This window comes from Vulpes lagopus, chromosome 2, assembly GCF_018345385.1.
Source record: "Vulpes lagopus strain Blue_001 chromosome 2, ASM1834538v1, whole genome shotgun sequence".
In the NCBI taxonomy this organism is placed as follows: Eukaryota; Metazoa; Chordata; class Mammalia; order Carnivora; family Canidae; genus Vulpes; species Vulpes lagopus.
Genome location: NC_054825.1, coordinates 116332968 through 116344588, shown reverse-complemented (window position 1 = coordinate 116344588; position 11621 = coordinate 116332968).

Sequence of the window (11621 nt, the reverse complement as noted above, 5' to 3'; positions counted from 1 at the left end):
GATGTTGTTGTTTGCTTTAAAACGAAAAAAATCTCCGAGTAGCAGAATGAACCACGAGTTGGCTGTGAAGGGGGGCGGTGAGCAGCGCCCCCCACCCCCCCACCTCCCCACCCCCGCGCGCCCTTCCTACCCTGACCTTGGCTCCCGGCTCATCTCAGCCTGGGATATGCAGCTTCCCAGCCCACGGCTCCAGTTCCTTTGACTTCCTAAAGATTTCCTTTCTTCAGATCTTAATGTGAGACAAGATTCCATCAAAATCCTAGAGGAGAACACAGGCAACACCCTTTTTGAACTCAGCCACAGTAACTTCTTGCAAGATACATCCACGAAGGCAAAAGAAACAAAAGCTAAAATGAACTATTGGGACTTCATCAAGATAAGAAGCTTTTGCACAGCAAAGGATACAGTCAACAAAACTCAAAGACAACCTACAGAATGGGAGAAGATATTTGCAAATGACCTATCAGATAAAGGGCTAGTTTCCAAGATCTATAAAGAACTTATTAAACTCAACAGCAAAGAAACAAACAATCCAATCATGAAATGGGCAAAAGACATGAAGAGAAATCTCACAGAGGAAGACATAGACATGGCCAACAAGCACATGAGAAAATGCTCTGCATCACTTGCCATCAGGGAAATACAAATCAAAACCACGATGAGATCCCACCTCACACCAGTGAGAATGGGGAAAATTAACAAGGCAGGAAACCACAAATGTTGGAGAGGATGCGGAGAAAAGGGAACCCTCTTACACTGTTGGTGGGAATGTGAACTGGTGCAGCCACTCTGGAAAACTGTGTGGAGGTTCCTCAAAGAGTTAAAAATAGATCTGCCCTACGACCCAGCAATTGCACTGCTGGGGATTTACCCCAAAGGTACAGATGCAGTGAAACGCTGGGACACCTGCACCCCGATGTTTCTAGCAGCAATGTCCACAAAAGCCAAACTGTGGAAGGAGCCTCGGTGTCCATTGAAAGATGAATGGATAAAGAAGATGTGGTTTATGTATACAATGGAATATTCCTCAGCCATTAGAAACGACAAATACCCACCATTTGCTTAGAATTGGAAGGTATTATGCTGAGTGAAGTAAGTCAATCGCAGAAGGACAAACATTATATGGTCTCATTCATTTGGAGAACATAAAAAATAGTGAAAGGGAATAAAGGGGAAAGGAGAAAAAATGAGTGGGAAATATCAGAAAGGGAGACAGAACATGAGAGACTCCTAACGCTGGGAAACGAACTAGGGGTGGTGGAAGGGGAGGAGGGCGGGGGGTGGGGGTGACTGGGTGATGGACAGTGAGGGGGGCACTTGACGGGATGAGCACTGGGTGTTATTCTGTATGTTGGCAAATTGAACACCAATAAAAAATAAATTTATAGATTAAAAAAGAAAGAAAAAAAGAAAGAAAGGAAGAAAGAAAGAAAGAAAGAATGAAAGAAAAAGAAAGAGAAAGAAAGAAAGAGAGAGAGAGAGAGAAAGAAAGAAAAGAAAGAAACCTCCTCAACCAGAAAAAAAAAAATTCCTTTCTTCTGGACCAGCCAACCTCTCAGAGAACTGAACTCACTAAACCTCTAAAGGCAGAGTGTGCCCTTGGCATCCTGACCCTGTTGACCCTCTTCTGAGCCACATGACCGTGATGGGGGCCATCCTGAGCCATTAGCCACAGCTTGTGACGCAGACCACTGAGCCGCCACCCCCGTTGCAGCTGGAGGTCATGGGACAGGAGCAGCAGGGATTTACACAGGAGCCTCCCTGGTGGAGACTCGGGACCAGCAGCAGTTCTGTGTCTTTGGCCTTATAATTTCCATTCGGCCTGATTTAAAATCTACTGTAGCCACTTAGGTCCCAGCCAGGAAAGAACTGCCTCTGGAAAGTCCAGATAAGCTGTCCCTCCTGCCACGGAAGCTGGCATTCATTAGGTAAGGTCCTGGGCTACAGTATACACATCTCCTCCTCTAATGAGCTATTTTAGGCAGAAAGAGGAAAGGATGATCCACTGCCGGCGGCTGTGTTTATAGACTCAGCATGTCCTTGAGTTTGTGTGAGTTCGGAGGACTCTTCAGAGGGTTACCAGGGGCATAAACTCGGGGGTTGGTTAGGTCGATGGGTGTTCGGGATGACTAAAAGCTATCATAAAAATGCACTTACCTTTTATTCTTTCCACCTAAAGAGCACACTCCTGAATGGACCTCATCAATCTCCCTTCTCAAAACCCTTTTTTGGTTGTCAAAGAAATGTCCAGAGCACCCAGACCATCCTGCGGGACAGGGGGTGGGGGGGACGCATTGCAAGCCTGGCTGAGAAAACAGTGCCACCCAAGAGGTCACAGCTAGAGTAGTAGAAATGATTGAGTCCCTATCTTCCAAAAAGGACAATTGACAAACTAATACCTGGTAACCATGTTTACCTTTACCCAGGGTCACCGATGAAAGGCAAAATGTACCAGTATGCTGCCCTGAACAGCTTGGGAGAAAACAAAAGTTTTTGGAAATCTCTTCTAAGCACACGATCAGAAACATGGGCGGAAATGTATATTCAGTTTTCACTGCAGTATTACTTATAATAGTGAAGAATCAAAACCAACCTACATTAGAACTAATAAGAGAAATCGCTAATAAAATTAAGGCACATCAATAAGTCAGAATATTGCATTGCTATTAAAAAGGATGTTAACCCAAAAGATTTAATGATGTGGGAAAATATTCGTGATTAAGTAAAAAGCAGATAAAAATTGCATGTGCGGTAGGAGTAGGACTGCATTACCAGTACATAATTTCGTTTTTATTTTCTACTGTGTTTTCCAGATTTTCTTCAAAGGACATGCATCACTTGTATAATCAGAAAAATCTAAAGGCAGAACTAGAGATTTTAAGTGCTAAGGCAATCACTTCACACGGTATATATTTAATGTTTCTCAAGATTGTTAATTCTCCAATTGTATAAAAATAAAATTTAATTTCCACGTACAGTTCACTAATTGAACAAATACGTATCCGGTGCCTACAATTTGCTGGTTAACTTATTTATTCCTAAAACCAATATTTATTAGAGATGGAGCAGGAGGTGCAGAAAATAACAAATTGGATTTTCTGCCCTTTCAGAACAAGAATCTGCTAGGAATTGGTGGTGATACTGAGATAAAAGACAAAAATCCCTTCCCTCAAGCAGCTGCAGAACCCCGAAAGAGGGAGGGACAAGTTAATAAAAGATGGTGATGCCTAGATGAGGGTTAATACTCTGCTGACATGGGGTGGGAGGGGCAGCTGAGGAGGTCTGCGAAGGAAGGAGGGAGGAAACCGTAGCAGGCTATTGGGCAGGAGCCCAGTCCTCAGCCCAAAAGCAGGTAAACTCACAGTTTCTTTCTCTTGTCTTGGGTTGGCTCCCTAATTGCATTATCCTTCCTACTCAAGGAATTTAAGCTGTATTCAAAATAGGCAACTTTTAAAAAGTCCATTTTTTTAAAGATTTTATTTATTTGGGATCCCTGGGTGGCACAGCGGTTTGGCGCCTGCCTTTGGCCCAGGGTGTGATCCTGGAGACCCAGGATCGAATCCCACGTCAGGCTCCCGGTGCATGGAGCCTGCTTCTCCCTCTGCCTATGTCTCTGCTTCTCTCTCTCTCTCTCTCTCTCTCTCTCTGTGTGTGTGTGACTATCAAAAATAAATAAATAAAAATTTAAAAAAAAGAATAGTTTAAAAAAAAAGATTTTATTTATTTATTCATGAGAGACACAGAGAGAGAGGCAGAGACACAGGCAGAGGGAGAAGCAGGCTTCTCGCAGGGAGCCCGACATGGGACTCGATCCCGGGTCTCCAAGATCACGCCCTGAGCTGAACGCAGATGCTCAACCACTGAGCCACCCAGGCATCCCCTCCATTTCTAATTGAAAACAAAAAATGTCTGAGTCATCCAGGTGTACATCCACCCGGCTGCTTAGCAGAGGAGTCTGCAACAGCTGTAGACTGAGTGTGTCCCCCCAGATTCGTGTGTTGAAATCTCTGTGATGGTGTTTGGAGGTGGGGCTTTGAGGGGTGCTTAGCTCTTGACGGTCGACACTTCCTGAATGGGACTAGTGCCCTTTTAAGAGACCCCAGAGAGCTTCCTCGTTCCTTCTGCCACAGGAGGACACAGCAGGACGGCAGTCTGTGACCCAGGAAACGGGTCCGCACCAGACACCAGATCTGCCAGCGCCTGGACCTTGGACTTCCCAGCCTCTAGGACCATGAGAAATAAATGCGAGTCACTTACAAGGCGCCCAATCTGTTAGCAGCCTGAGTGGACCAGGACAGCCACCTGTATTTGTTAAGAACACTAAGGAAACCTTGGTTTCACAATGACAAAAAAGCTTAGAGCCAAGGCAAAGCTGGGGAAAAGAGGCCACATTTGTCTTCAGTCTCTATCCTTTCCACCTTTTAAACGGCTTCTAAATGTAGTAGGGACCCACGGATGCAATCCTACACTCTCCAGAGGAGAGCCTAAATGGTATTCCCAAATCTCGCTTCATCTAATTAGTGGGAGATGGGTGACCACCCCCACCCAGGTCTGTTTGCACAAATGAGTGTCTATAGGCAGGTTGCTGATGTTGCTGTTTGGGAGGAGGGCTGCAGGAAATATGGAGAGATAGGGAAATGGAGGAGAGTAGTGGGTGAAAGATAAGGTGCTAAGATTGACAAGTGGGGGTCAGAAGGCAGAGGAAAGTATATGAATGAAAATGTCAGTTCATTGTACCCACATGCTGGGGGAGCCAAGGACATTCAGGTTCTACACGTCATCTCTTAGAGGCCTCATTCTTCTCTCTGATCATGAAAAAAAAAAAAGAAACAAAAAATATGTAACTGACCTTCAACCCTTGAACTTTTAAGAATCTCAGAGTCATATTCAAAGCTTAATTACAGAAACCATATAGTCCACCCACCCAGCCCCAGCACCTACACGTTTTTCCTGACTTACTCTTTATGTTCTGCTATTGTGTATAATTTTCTTGTTCCTGATTCCCTAATTTTATTTAATCATTATTTTCGTATATGGCTTCTGTGGTCAGCAGATAAAAATCTTGTGTGGCGGGTCACTGACTATTAATAAATACATGAAAATTTGATTCTCAACAATGGCCTTGTGCAACAGTTAGCCCCAAGCTGTGTCTCAGTTTTGCAGATGAAGAATGAAGGTAGAATGAAGCCCTACTATGCTGGGCTGTGTATTGTGTAACTTAAGTATTTGCATGTAGAAAAAGGGTGGTGCTTTCAGAAGGACGTGAATCACAGAGTAGAATTTCTAAATCAATGGAGGAAAGCTTATCTTTTTCATATACCAATAAGCCTAGTCCTGTCAACCGATGTCATGCTCTTCTTGCCGAAACATTACCTGTCTAGCTAGGTAAAAAAAAAAAAAATATATATATATATATATTATAATTATATATATAGATGTTATATATATAATGGAAATAGAATAATAATATATAAATTATATATTATATATAATTATATTTCTATATATATAATGGAAAAAGAATTATCAGGTAATGTAGAAAGTAGTATTTGGTCTCCAAGAGAGGTACCAGGGACACAGACAGGAGAACCAGCTGCTGGAAGAAAAGAGAGAGGGGTGAGATAAAGCTGAGCCACTTCAAATGAAAAATTAAATTAATTTTAAAATCTAATTTAAAGCAAAATAGAGCAGCAGATGTGGAGGGAGTTGAAACTCCTTCTTGGATTGTATCCCCTAAACTTTCCTGTTCTTTCATTCAGCCTGAACATCATTCTATTTATACCAAATAGCAAAACTGGATTAATTAAGAAATAAAATACTCCAGACAGTTCATTTCTAGGGATTGTTTGTACACAGCATGTATGAGAGGAAGGGAATGCTTGCCATTTTAATTTCTCCAGAAAGTAAGACCACCAGTGCTTTCTACCTCAAACTTCTAAAGCATATTTTCCTGTGGGGCTGTCCAAAGGCCCGGAATGATCTTTAAGGCCCAGAATCAAGTGTTCAGAGAATACATATTTAATTTTTGCCATTCATTTTTAGTCTGACAACACATAGTGATTACTGAACACCTTCTGGGAGTCAGAAGCTGCGTGAGCTTCTCTGAGCTGTAGCTGGTTTTAGAGCCGGTCCGGATGCCAAGATCCAAAATCAAGTCACAGGCCAGATGGGTCAATATTTCTGCCCACCTGTCACCAGTGCGACAGGTCCTATCAAGAAATGAGAGAATAAAACTGCCTTCTTTGTGCTGTCACAGGACAAGTGTAAAATAAAGCTGCCACCAAGGAGCCATGCTAGGAATCTTGTGTTTTTCATGAGGTGAACCTTGGCTCCCTGAAGATGGGGTGGCACCTCCTTCCCTCCGTACTGCTAGCTGTCCCTTGCTAGCCACAGGCATGACACCTGCCGGTACACCTTGCAATTTAATTACAGAAGTTGTTTGGTCGCACCCTTACCTAGCACAACCCTTCTTCATACAGCGGGCTTTCTGCTTAGTGATGCTCGGCTCCAAGTGTTCAAATTTTTTAAAACTCTACACAACAGCTTGATTGAAATCTGCCTTTGTGTGTATTCCTTGCTGCTGTATTTATGCATCACAATAAGATGTAGGTTCTAGTAACCAGGCAGGAGAAACCAGCTGGGACTATTCGTGTGCAAAGGACCTGATGTTAGTAAGTAAGGGGGAGAGGTCTCACTGGCCAACAGCAACAGTAATATCTCCCATGTGTGGGCGCCTCCCAGGTGCCACATGCTGGGTTCGGGCTTCCAGGTGCTAGTTTCTTGGGGCTGCCATATGTGCCACGAACTGGGGGGCTTAACGAAAACAATGTATTGTCTCCCAGTTGGGGAGGCCAGAAGTCTGAAATCAAGGTGTGGGCAGGATTGGTTGCTTCAGAGGTCTTTGAGGGGAATCTGTTTTGTAGCTCCTGCTGCCTTGTTGGCAATCTTGGCATCCCTTGGCTTGTACATGCACAACCCAATCTCTGCCTTCACCTCCGTATCGTGTGCTCCCTGTGTAAGTGTCTCTCTGTGTCCAAATCTCCTCTTCTACGAGGACACGTGTTGCATGGGCTTAGCCACCCCCCGCCCCCCAGGACCTCATGCTAACTTGACCATCTGCAAAGAGCCTGTTGCTAACTAACTAAAGTGCCTTGGTTGGGTACTGGTGATCAGGACCTCAACATCTTTTTGAGGGGGGGGACAAAATCTCACCCTTAACACCTGCGTTTTCTCAGTGTTGAGGCAGGGAATACGGTTATCACCATCACGAACTAGGATGCTGAGGCTTGGAAAGCTTATCTTACCTTTCCTGAATTCGTCTGCTACAAAAGTGGCAAAACAAGGGTTTGAATCCAGACAGTTTGACTCAAAAGACCATGCTCTTAATCACCACATGGGGTTTCCGAAGAAGCACCAGGAACTTTCCTAACCTTTCCGTTGTTCCACCATAGGTTATACTCTGTGATCATCCAGTCTACACAGAGGAATACCGGCTACCAATGTGAGCACCTACTGTGCACACTCACGTTATTTAATCCCTCCAAACAACTTTAGAAGTCAAAAACTCCTTCCTTCAGTTCATAGATAAGCATATTAAAGGTATTAAAGGCAAAAGAAATTGAGAACGTTTGGCCAAGGTCACAGATAAAGTAAGGGTTGAGCCAGGATTCAGCTCCCCCTTCCTCCCCACCTTGACCCTAAAGATGTCTGTCTCCCCACTGTGCTTTGTTGTCTTTCACACGGAGCTCAGAGAGTATCAGGCTATCATTTGTCACATGAAAAAAGAAGTCCAAGAAAACCTCACCACTGCTGTTTTTAAAAGCATGCACAAAACAAACCTCAATTCCTAAGAATTTGAATCATCTGGGAAGGTGTAGGAAAATACCAAATGTTTGTGTGATTACCTGGGCAACCTTGTCTGTGCTATGTAAATGTGTAATGACTAATCAGCCAGGGCAGCTGAGGGATTTTTCTAGATGTGGGCAGTTTTCATTCGTGCATGTGATTTGCCCAGCTATGTATATGGGAAAGGGAAAAGGCTTCTATTTACTTAGCATAATGATAGACCCAAACAAAAGGAGAAATCATTTCACTCATGCTTAGGTAAGACATTTTAATCTTTCTTAAATCTGTGTGTGTGTATTTTTGGGTTCATAGCAACTGGCAAGTTATTTAGGATAGAAGGTGTGGGTACCCTGGGCGGTGGGGATGCGTGCAGAAGAAGGCTAGTTGACTCATGTTTGGCAAGTGTCAAACACCAGTGGCCATTGATTAGGAAGATTTCCCGGCAAAATCATATTAAGATTTCTGGAGGTTGTTGATCATTATCATTTTTCAGTTTTTCTGACATTCACAAAAACAGAAAAATACAGATCCGGCTTCCCTGGAGACTTTGTAGTTTGCTGGCTAGCTGAGAGCAGCTTCAGAGTGCCATCCTGTGGTCACTTCTCAACCTGTTACAAAATTTGGCCAGAGCTAAGCCTGGCAGGGAGACTGAATGATTCAGATAGGATTGTGTTGGGCAGCTTGTGAGAATAGAGCTGGCTAGCCCCACATCTGATACAGGCAGCGGTAAGTGTGCGCGGTGGCAGAGGGTGAAAGTAAGGGCTTTGAGGATCCCTGGGGGGCAGAGCAGGAGAGGGACAAGGAGAATCTGAGCAGCCCAACTCGGCCCTAAAGACAGACAGCTGGCAGAGAGTAAATGCAATCATTGGGGCTTAGGACCACTCTAGTGATCGTGGGTTCCTAAGACAGGCTTTAATCCTTAAGAAGGAGGAATTGGTAAGAGTGAGGCTAGGCCCCAACCCTCAGGGAGTGGGTAGACCTGGGACATAAAGAACCAGAGCTAAACCCCAGGTATAGTCTTGCTCTTAAAAGAAGCCAGCACCCCACATATGTTATAAGGAGTCCAGCCAAGCCCTGCCTGGGCCCTTCCGCACAAAAGTACTAATGCTGACGCACTTCCCTGGCCACACTCTTCTCCACAGAAAAGGATAGGAATCTTGTCCACAAGATGGGAATCTTGTCTAGGGTCTGGAGCCTCATCATCAGTCAGAGCACTACAGGGTAAGCGTATTGGGCTCTGTGGAAATAAAGACCAACTAAATAAGAAAAGCAAAGGCCATGTGTTCTGAGCTGGCTATAGCAAGGGAGTCAGCCATCATGACTTCCTTCTGGTAGAGACTCCAGACAGAGGGCGCAAGGTTTTAGAGTGGAAAAAAAGTGAGGACTTCAGGAGTGCCCCGATTGGAAGCTGTTGGTCCAGGGAAGCTGTAGGGAGGCTAACTAGAAGTGGAACATCCTATATGACTGCTTAGGGGCACATATTTGGCTTCCTATGGTTGGTTGTAAGTTAAAAACAAGGACAAAAATTAGGGAAGCTCTCAGTTATCAATCAAGTCCTGACTGTCTGGGGCCAATGGTTCCAGAAGGTATTGTGCAGCTTCCTGGATTGTCACTAGAGATAGCAGCCTGGCTTTCTGGAAGTCTGACTTAGAGCAGACTGGCTTTCTGCATTGTTTATTGTAGATACGGGGATTGGTTTCCTGGGCAGGTTGTTGCAGATTTTTATATGCAGTCTGGCCTGTTCCTATAATTCAGTCTCTCAGCTCTGAAGGGCTATGACCCAACAATCAGCCAAGGAGGAAAAAATCCATGCTGGAGGCCTCCTCTAGAGCCAGGTAATGAGGACTTGGAATTGGAAGGGAAAAAAAAAAAAAAAAAACCCAAAACCTCACCCTACCCTGCCCCCCGTCAGAATCAAGTCTTCCAGGGGATAAAACTAGTTGAAGCCTAGCGGTGGGTACTGGGGTATATAATGGCTCAGACCAACAGTACAGATGGGCTCATGCTGAATACCTCCCTCCTGCCACTATTATGTAGCCACTAATATGTGGTCTGAGTCAGGATTGGATGAGGAACTTGGATGAGACTTGAGCTTCAGGAGGAAGGGGAAGTAGTGGTAGTGATTGGAGGGGCGGGGGGTAATGGTGGCAGCAGTCGCAGTAGAGGCAGTGGTAGTAGTGGTGGCGATGGTGGTGATAGCAGTAAGGTGGCACATTTGGGGGGCATCCGGGGGAGGTAAGAAACATGAATCTGAGACTGCCATCGTCTTACAAGGTGTCTTAGTGCCTCTAATTAAGGTTTGGGGACTTTACCCTATCTGGTGAGAAACTGTATTTGATTTCCAAGAAATGCAGTGGCCGTGACTTGGAGAGGGCTGGGGTCCTGCGAATGCAAGGCCGGGGAGCCCAATCATAGGCACTCATGTAATTCAAGTGGAGCAAGAAGAGCTCCATCTATGCAACAGGGGAGCTGAGGACTATTCTTCTCCTGTTACTGATCATAACGCTACTCCCACTTGTACAGCCTCCCTCAGCTAAGAAGTTACACACGAACCAACACAACTCCCATGTTATGCTCTCATTGCCTTCATTGTCAACTCTACATGCGCCAATTGGTGGCATAGAAACCTTAAAACCAAAGCTGTATTCAGTCTCTAGAAATAGGCAAAATGTGGGTACGTTAATCAGGAAAGGCATTTGGGAGCAGATGAATAGATGTTTAATTTTTTAGCGTCTAGCAGAGTCTACTTCTATGTCGACGCTTGGACCTCACCGAGGGCCTGGTGTGGAGCGATACAGTGTTCCCCAAGCTTGAGTCAGAATCTTGGCCCTACTCAACCTCAGCCTACATAATTCCTTAATATTTTTTATTTGAATTTATGTAGTTTTTCTCTTTTCATTATTTGGAAAGGGAAACTACACCAGTTTTGAAAAGGGGAAACCAGTATCACTTGTCATAAATAGAAGGTAATCCTAAATGTAAGTACATAATTAATCAAATCAAACTCGTAACCCATACACTGCCCCCAAATTGTCTCCTGTGTCACCTGTACAAGAGCCGCATTTGGGGAAAACCATCCAGTAACAGCCCTGGCTCTTGTATCAGGTTGCCTGGGTTTGCAATGTAAACATAAAATCTAAAGCAGGTGTTTAGCTTCTCTAAGTTTGGTTTCCTCATCTGTAAATGTGGGTGTTTGCTTCATGGAGCTGTTGTGGCGATTCCATGAGATGCTCCATAAAAGACTGAACACAATTCCCAGCATATGATAATACACAATAAATGTTAGCTGTCTCTCTCGCTGTCATCATTATTTGCTATTAATATTATCTTTTTGGACTAGGTCACCTGTGTGTAGCTCCTCCTAGTAGCTGGTCCCCAAAACATTCACACTTATGGTCAAGAATCATGGGCAGGAATCATGGTCAGAATATACAGAGGGCAGAACTCTGAAAAGATGCTAAGACTACCAAAAATAAAAAGCCGCAGAATCAAGTCGGTAGAACCGTTGGGCCTTTCACATTAAAAATTCCAGTCAGTGAGTCACAGAACCTCAGTATATCAATCAACTCTTGATTTGTATTTTTTTTTTATATTACCTATCCTATCCCAGCCCCTTGGATCTCTGTGATAATATTTTTTTTTCTCCTGGCATTCACTATATATCAGTCAGCGTCTCAGCAGGACTCCGATGGCGCTCACAAGAGTAATTGAAGAGTTTAGTAGTAGAGCTACTGACAGAGGTGTGGATAAGAATTAAAGAGTCACCAAAAGATAAG